We start from the raw sequence: 7,956 nt of genomic DNA, 5'->3' as shown, positions 1-7,956 counted from the left end.
GTAGTTCAGAGTGAGGGGTGGCTATGGTCCATATGCTGTGTGCTGAATGTTAAAATCGAGTAGCAATTGTGTGGTTCTGACCCCAGGTGTGGACTAAGGTCTTAGTTCCTCCTCCAGCCTAATCTGAAACCTGTAGCTCAATAAACAAGGAAGAAATCCCAAGCCAAAGAGGAGTCTGCAGTTCTGTTACTCAATCAGCAGACTGGCTAATAGATGAGCATCAGTCTCCTGAAACTCCAACGAGGGGCAAGCCCAAAATCATCTGCTCAGACCAGAGCTCAGGACGAGAATTTTCAGGGCTCAGATACTGGGTTGATTATCTGCGGCTTCTGGGAAAGCTTTATTCTGTGAATTTACAGGGCATAAATGTAATAATGGACTGACCAATAAGCTCAGTCCTAATGAGCTTGCACAGGTTCACCAGCATGCTCTGTTGATGTAATATGGAGGAGCTGCAAAGTTTGCTTAAGGAAGAATCCTGGTAATATGGAAGGAAGTACACTGTAGAGACTTTGGAGCATGTATAGACATTCTAAAACTGGTTCAGTTCTGCTCTGGAATTGTATCAGAAATTCTAACGTGAACCACATCAGGAATTGTATCAGCGGCAGTCTAATGCACTCTGCATAGGCTCGAGGCAACTGAACTTATTGGTCAGCCCCATATTACAATAATATAACTATATTATAAAAACCCTAGTTACACTCTCCCACCAAATGTAGACAAAATCCATGGAAGAAAGTGGCCACAAACTTATAAAAACCTAATAGTTTTGACTATGACTAGAGAAATCCATATGTCTAGGGCATCTTACAACTCTGGACTGTAAGCTACGTTATCCTGGATCTCTTCAGGGAACAGCTGCATCATGTACCTCCTGTTGGATATGACCTCTTCTGGACTGTTTTATTTTGCCGAATGAAGCCCCTTCTTTGGTACTCTCAGTGGTTGAAGCAGGGTGGAATTTTTTGAGCAAACATTATTCTGAAGCCTGGGATCTTCACGATATCATAAAGCATGCTCCTTTGTTTGGGTGTTGAAATAGCCATTAAGTCCAGAATCTGCAAAGTTTTTCAGCTTGGCTTTTAGAAATTTAAGGTCTACCCTTTCTAGACCCAAAAAAAAAGCAATAAAAGGAAAATTAGGCAAATGTCTCCAGGGTTTCTGTTTTCTCCAGATGTGGGTGGCACTTCAAAGTAGAGCAGTCAGTTATGCCCCAGCCAGCTGTCCTAACAGCCAGTGAATTCTGCTTTCTCTAATCAGCTCCCAGCACTAGCTTTTCTAAATCAGATCATCTCCCTATATCAAATGCAGAGTTCATCTGTTTCTAATTGTCTGATATCAGCTGAGAACAGGTGTTGTTATAATCTATCTCTACTGCCCTTTTTGCTTGTCAATTTTTCAGTGCATTTTAATTTCTCAGCTCAGTTGAATTCTATTTCTACATTCAGCTTTTAGTATCACAGTCCTCCAGTTTCTCTGCCTTTCTAGCCACAAATCAAGGCTTCCTTAGGTGTAGTGACCCACCACTAATGAATAGGACACTCATAATCTTCTGCCTGATCTCCAAGGTGCCACTTCCTCCTTTTTTTTTTTTTTTTTAAGGGCAATGGAGGTTAAGTGACTTGCCCAAGATCACACAGCTAGTAAGTTTCTGAGACTGAATTTGAACTCAGGTTTTTCTGACTCCTGGACTAGTGCTCTAACCAGTAGATCACCATGCTGCTTTTTCCTCCTCCTTTCTTGTTTTCTTAAGACTTCCTTTGTTTGCCTTGTTTATCTCTGCTCAAGATCAGGCTCTTCAGCCCTCTAGGTAATTTGTCCCCAGACAAAAGAAGTCAGATGAACAGGGCATAAAAAGACAATTTTACAAGAAATACAGAGAAAAGCGGCTTGAAGAGAAACAGTTCTGAGAGGACTTGAAAGAAAGCAGCCTCTCAGACATAAAAGTATTGTCTGATAGTAAAGATGGCTACAGGGCATTGTTTTCTAGAAGCGAATTTACATATGTTAAGTTTATTATATTTTTAAAAAAGAAAACCAGGTTGTACATCATAGAGATTAGCAGTTTCACTTATAATCTTCTTTTCAGTTTTACTCTGGGCATATGTATGGAAACGTTCATTTCATTTGATGTTTGCTAAGTTCAGAATGAAAATAAAACTTTGTTCTCATTTCTCATTCCAATGATCTCCAAATAGATTCAGAGAGTTCAGGACAAACTGACCTTTCCTGCTTTTCTGCTTCTGTTTCTACTCAATCACATATACACAGGTGAGGTCATTATGGGCTTTAGCAATAGCCATAGAGTTAATAATGAATGTAACCCACCTTTAGGAGCTCAGCCAAAAAAACAGAAAAAAGAAAAAACAAGGAGGATGTGGGACAGTCTTCCTTCCAACATTACATAAATTCCAAGAGAGTTTCAAACCTGATCTTCTGAAGACAAACTACCTAACGTGCTTAAGAGCCTGACCTTGGGAAGAAACTTGTGGATAAGAGATGGAGAAGCCAAAGGAGGTATGGGGGAAGCAAACAAAAAGGAGGGAACAGATGCCGTGGGGAGCAGGCAGGAGCTTACAAAGGTCTATGGGGAGTCCTGAGCCAGCCTCAGTCAGGCTGGAACCTCTTCCTCCCTTCCCTTGCCATATTTCTTCCTCCTCCTCTTTCCCCTCCTCTATCCTCAACACAGGTTGTCCAGATCCCATCACTTCCTTTTCCTTTTTTCTCATTCTTTTCCCCACCAGACCAAGACCAAGCAGACCCCCTGGAATAGCTGGAAGGGGGAACAGTCACCAGTGAGACCCTTTAACCCAATGATCTGTTCCCCTTCCCTACCTCTTGTCTGAATACTTATCCTCCCCCTCCATCCTCCACACAAATGCACAGGGGAACCCAGAATCCCCATTCCATTCTAATTCTAATTCTAAGGTTCCTTCCCTACTGTCAAAGGTGGTGGGCAGGTCCCTCCAAGTCCCCATTCTGGAGAGCAAACAAAATTGCCTTTCTGAAGTCCCGGGACCTCCTCATCTAACCCATCCCTATGCCTTCCAGATTCCTACATCCTGTAAGCTGACCTGCTGAGGAATCCTCAGGACCCTTGGACCTTCCCATCCTTCCTGAGCGGAGCTCTCTGATGTGCTGTCTCCCCCCATCCAAGTGGGAGCTCCCTGAGAGCAAGGACTGTCTCACTGAAGCCCCCCAGCACTCTGATTAGAAAGGGAAGGGGAAGAACATTTATATAATGCCCTCTAGGGCCTTTGTGCTTTACACTGTGCTCAGTGCTTTACAAATGTTATCTCCTTTGTCCCTCACAAGAACCCTGAGAGGTAGGTGCTATTAGTGTACCCATTTTACAGCTGAGGAAGCTGTGGTAAACAGAGATTACATGACTTGTCCAAAGTCACATAATTAATGTCTGAGGCCAAATTTGAACTTGAGCCTTCCTGACTCTAGGCCCACTGCTCTGTTTACTGTATCACTTAGCTGTCTGTGCATAATAAGTGTTTAATAAAGTATTTAATAAATTCTTTTTTAAAATTGCTTTTAATACTTACATTGATTTATTCTTTCCAGTCAAGGGTCCATTTTATTCTCCTATCTAATTCCCAACCCTTTCACCTCTAGAATTAGGAGTCTTCCCTTTTTTTTTTTTTTAACTTTATTTCTTTAAATAAAATTTTTTTAAAAAATTTTTTATTACAAGGGCTATCCCCTACCTACAGCATGGGAGTATTGCTGTTTAACTCAGTGAGAGATAGAACAGACAAATCTAGATTCTTCTTGGGTCTCTCCCACCCTCTAATCTCCCCCCAAACACCCCCATACACACACTCCAACTCCCTTCTCTACAGGAGACCTTATTTCCTGCTGGAAGGGAAGAAGAGGCTGGGGCCAGAAGCTTGCCCTCTCTGTTCTTCTCAGAAAGGACTTACCTGTTAAAATTATATCTATCTACTCCCTTAATTATTGTTAAACAGAGGATATATTTTTTAAGTTCAAGTTAATTTCTAATTATTTCTTTATCGAGGGGGGTAAGGAAGAACCCCAAACTTTTTATTCAAGGCTTGAGCCCTTTTCTACAGGTACCAGTTTCACTATGGATGCACATTGCTGGTAGCCAAGAAACTCATTTATCCAAATCTTACAGCAACTCCTCCCACCCCTATAATCAGAGAAAGAGTACATAGAATATATAGGAGACACAGGAGGAAATATAGGGTAAAGGAACTCTCCTTTTGAGAGTTCACTCAGCATAAGAAAGTCCTAAATCTCACCCAAGGGGAAATTCCCTGTGACTACATAAAGGCTATATTTAGCAGATTGATGTCAATCTTCAAAGTAGTCCTTCTTCTCCTGGCCAACTATGCTGGGTATGAGGATGTTGGTGTTGCAATTGGCCATGCTGGCAGAGAACCTGATGTTGCATGTATCATGTAAATCTGTCAGGCAATGGGCGTTGTAGAGACCCTCTCTGGGCTCACAGAGTAGCATTGGTAACATCTACTTAGTCTCTCATAATGGCTTCTTCAGTTTATTTTAATTTATTCTTATTTTTTCATGACCTTGGTACTGAAATTAATGTGACGACCAACTCTATTCAAGTTCCCAGAAATGGGCTGGGGATCCAACATTATGTTCATTCCCAAATATTCACCACCCAGGGGAGGATGACATGAACAACCTAGAGATGATTTCTTATTTTAATCCCTTCACAGGGCCCTATCTGAAAATCTCACTGAACTGATATTACTTTAGCATTTGTACCCCCAGTTTTGATTCCAGCATAAAGGTAAGCATGGTAGTAAACTTCCTCCATATCTTACCCATAGGCTTTATCTCTCCCTAAACCATAATAATATAGACTTTGGGACCCAAGGAAGCCATTGAAAGGCCAACCAAAAGGTTGCTCCACTGTTCCCATGAGAATGTATTTCTGTTTTGTACTAAATCAGGGTTTCTTACTGGTCACCATATCCTTTATCTGTTTATATGTATATCTCAAGTTGGTCTTTGCAGACTTAGAGTTGACTTGAAAACCTCACAGAAAATTCATTTATTTGTTTCACGAGTGGTCCCAAAATACAGCAGCAGAGATAATGGTATTCTAAGAGCCTGAAAAGCGCTGGAGTCATAAAAAAATCCCATCCAAGTAAGGTTTGGGTTTTAAACCAGACTTAATGCCTTCGATCCAGATACATATGACCAAGGTTTTGTTGCCTTGCAACTGGGTCAAATACATAAACTTGATATTTTGTTCAAAAGGAAACTGGCTGAAATGGCCCTGTTGGAAGCTGTCCTTGGCCTGAGAAGCATGCAGGAACCACATGCCAAAGTGGAGAGTGTGGAATGATTGTGTAAATGACTGATTGACTTTCCATTAGATGATGGTTGTTATGATGGTTGTGTTCTCCATTTGAATCAATTCCCTATATAACGTAGAAATTAGCCCTTTATCAGAGGAATTTGCTGTAAATATTTTTCCTATACACTTACCAATTTTCTTGTTTTTTGTCAAATTTTAGTTGAATTGGTTTTGCTTTGAATAAGTGTTTAAATTTTAAATAACCAAAACTGTCCATATATCTCCTACAAACCTCTCTCTCATTTGTATATGAACTTTCTCCTATCTATAGATCAGACAGATAATTTCTTTCCTGTTCAATCACATCACCCTTTATATATCAATCATGTGCTCATTTGGAGCTTGTCTTGATATATGGTGTGAAATGTTGGTATATTGCTAGTTTCTGCCCGATTTCCAGTTTTGCCAATAGTTTTTGTCACATAGTGAGTTCTTGCTTCAATAACTGAAATCTTTGTCTTTATCAAACATGAGACTACTGTGCTCATTTGCTTTTCTATATTCTATATCTAATTTGTTCTATTTCATACTTTCATAAATTAATTAGCAATTCACCATGTTAATAGTTATAGACCCTAAGTATGCAAACCATGCTAATCATTTCTGTTTTATTCCCCCCTTCCAAATCTGGATCTTAGAGTTATTTATTAATTTAATATTATTATTGTTTGTTTTCATTTTTTATTTCATTAATATCTTTTTGATCTTCAGTTTTTCTTGCTGTTGTTCAGTCATTTCAGTCCTGTCCAATTCTGTGACCCCACTTTGGGTTTTTTTTGGCAAAGATGCTGGAATTTTTTTCTATTTCCTTCTCTAGCTCATTTTATAGATGAGGAAAACCAAGGCAAACAGGGTTAAATGACTTGCCTAGAGTCTTGCAGTTAGCAAGCATCTGAGACCAGATTTGGACTTAGGTCTTCCTTGACTTCAGGTCTGATGCTCTATCCACTTTGCTACCTAAATCACCATTTCAGGATTTATATTTTGTGTTTAATTGCAGGTTTTAAATTTGTTGATTTTCTAGTTTTTTTTAGTTGAATGGCTAGTTTTTTGATTTGTTCTTTCTTTTTTTAATGAAAATATTTGAAGATATACATTTTCCCTTAAGGACTGCTTTCATTGTTGATGTATTATCTCATTGTTGTCATCAGATTTAGTGAAGTTATCAATTATTTCCATGATTTGTTTGTAAACAGACAAGATGTCTTTATTTATGAAGGAATTTTCTATCAGTTTGCTCATTTGTGTATTTCATGAATACCAATATTTCTCAGCAAAATTCTACCACCTTACTGAAGGTCTTGACCATTAATCCAGGCATCATAATGTTTCTGTCAATATTGTTTTAAGCTGAAATTTTAGTAAAGTGATACGTTTCAACTTTTCTTTCATATGAGAAATAGATTGGTTATGTCCTCAGAAACTTAAAAATATAACCAATACATAAGCATAGCTCATGCCCAAATTTCAGTAGGTTCGGGAGATTCACAAGTCGGAAACCCACAATCCCACTCTCTCAGAGGAGAAGTCAACTTTTGGGTTCACACTTTTAAGAAATCATATAAAAGAAGCTCTTAGAGCTTCAGTCAGTCAGTTCAGAAGATTGCCAGGAGTCGGAGTTGAGCTAGAAGCAGAAGCTGCTAGAGGCAAAAGATTAGCAATGAGAGCTCTCGGAACCAAAGAAAGCTCAAGTGAGTTCAGTTAAGGAGATTGACAAACTAGAGACTGCAGTAGGGTAGAACTGGGGATTCAGGAGAGGGCTCTAAGAAAGCTAACTGGGCCCAAGGAAAGAGACAACACTTGGAAGGAGAAAATAAATATTTGGATTTTATCAGCTGGCCGCATTTGAAGTGATTATTATTTTAAACTGAAACTAAGGCTGCCTCCAGAAACCTTCCCAAGAAACCTGCTCACAGAGAACGATCATATATTATAAAAAAGAAGAAGAACACCACATTTTGATGCCTGAACACGGGACTGACAGGACCCTGATCTCAGATCCTGATTCCAGTGGAAAAGTCTCCTCAACCCAGAAATCAGGGTGAGTACAATAAATAAATTTTGTTAAAAGAGTTAAAAGTAGAATTTCAGCTAAGATGGGACAGGTGTTTAGAAAACAGCCTTCTGTTTCTGTTCAAGGAAAATGTTTAGAGAGTATTGTCAAGGTTATGGAAGCCAAGGTTTGATTATAATTTTGGAGCAGATCACTGAACTTTTAGAAACTGTAAAGCACATATGTCCTTAGTTCTCTATGGAAAAAGAATTGGATACAAATGAGTGGAAATTAGTAGGAGAGCAACTAGGTGAATACTATAATTCTAATCCAAACTCAATGGAGTGGAAATTAGTAGGAGAGGATCTTTGTCAATTTTGCAATAAACATGGACCTGACTCAATTTCCAAAGACATACTTAATACATACAATTTAATACAACTGGCTATAAGAAATTATATAAGTGTTAGAATAAAGAAAAAAAAAGAAAGAGCCGGAAGGGGAAGTGCCAACTAAACTAGGTGAAAAGGAGAAAGAATCAGATAAGAATGGAGTTAAGTACAATTTTAAGTGTGATACTTCACAGCAGGAGAAATTA

General features: G+C 39.0%; 1 long non-coding RNA gene across 1 annotated transcript; it reads left to right on the top strand.

The window, feature by feature from the left end:
• Positions 1-513: 513 nt before the first annotated feature.
• Positions 514-3,543, top strand: LOC127554217 (uncharacterized). The gene is made up of 2 exons (XR_007951921.1): positions 514-2,520; positions 3,055-3,543. It is a non-coding gene; the product is annotated as an uncharacterized LOC127554217 (long non-coding RNA).
• Positions 3,544-7,956: the final 4,413 nt, after the last annotated feature.

This window comes from Antechinus flavipes, chromosome 1, assembly GCF_016432865.1.
Source record: "Antechinus flavipes isolate AdamAnt ecotype Samford, QLD, Australia chromosome 1, AdamAnt_v2, whole genome shotgun sequence".
NCBI lineage: Eukaryota > Metazoa > Chordata > Mammalia > Dasyuromorphia > Dasyuridae > Antechinus > Antechinus flavipes.
Note: the sequence above shows the minus strand (reverse complement) of the source record. Positions and strands in the feature narration are given on the sequence as shown.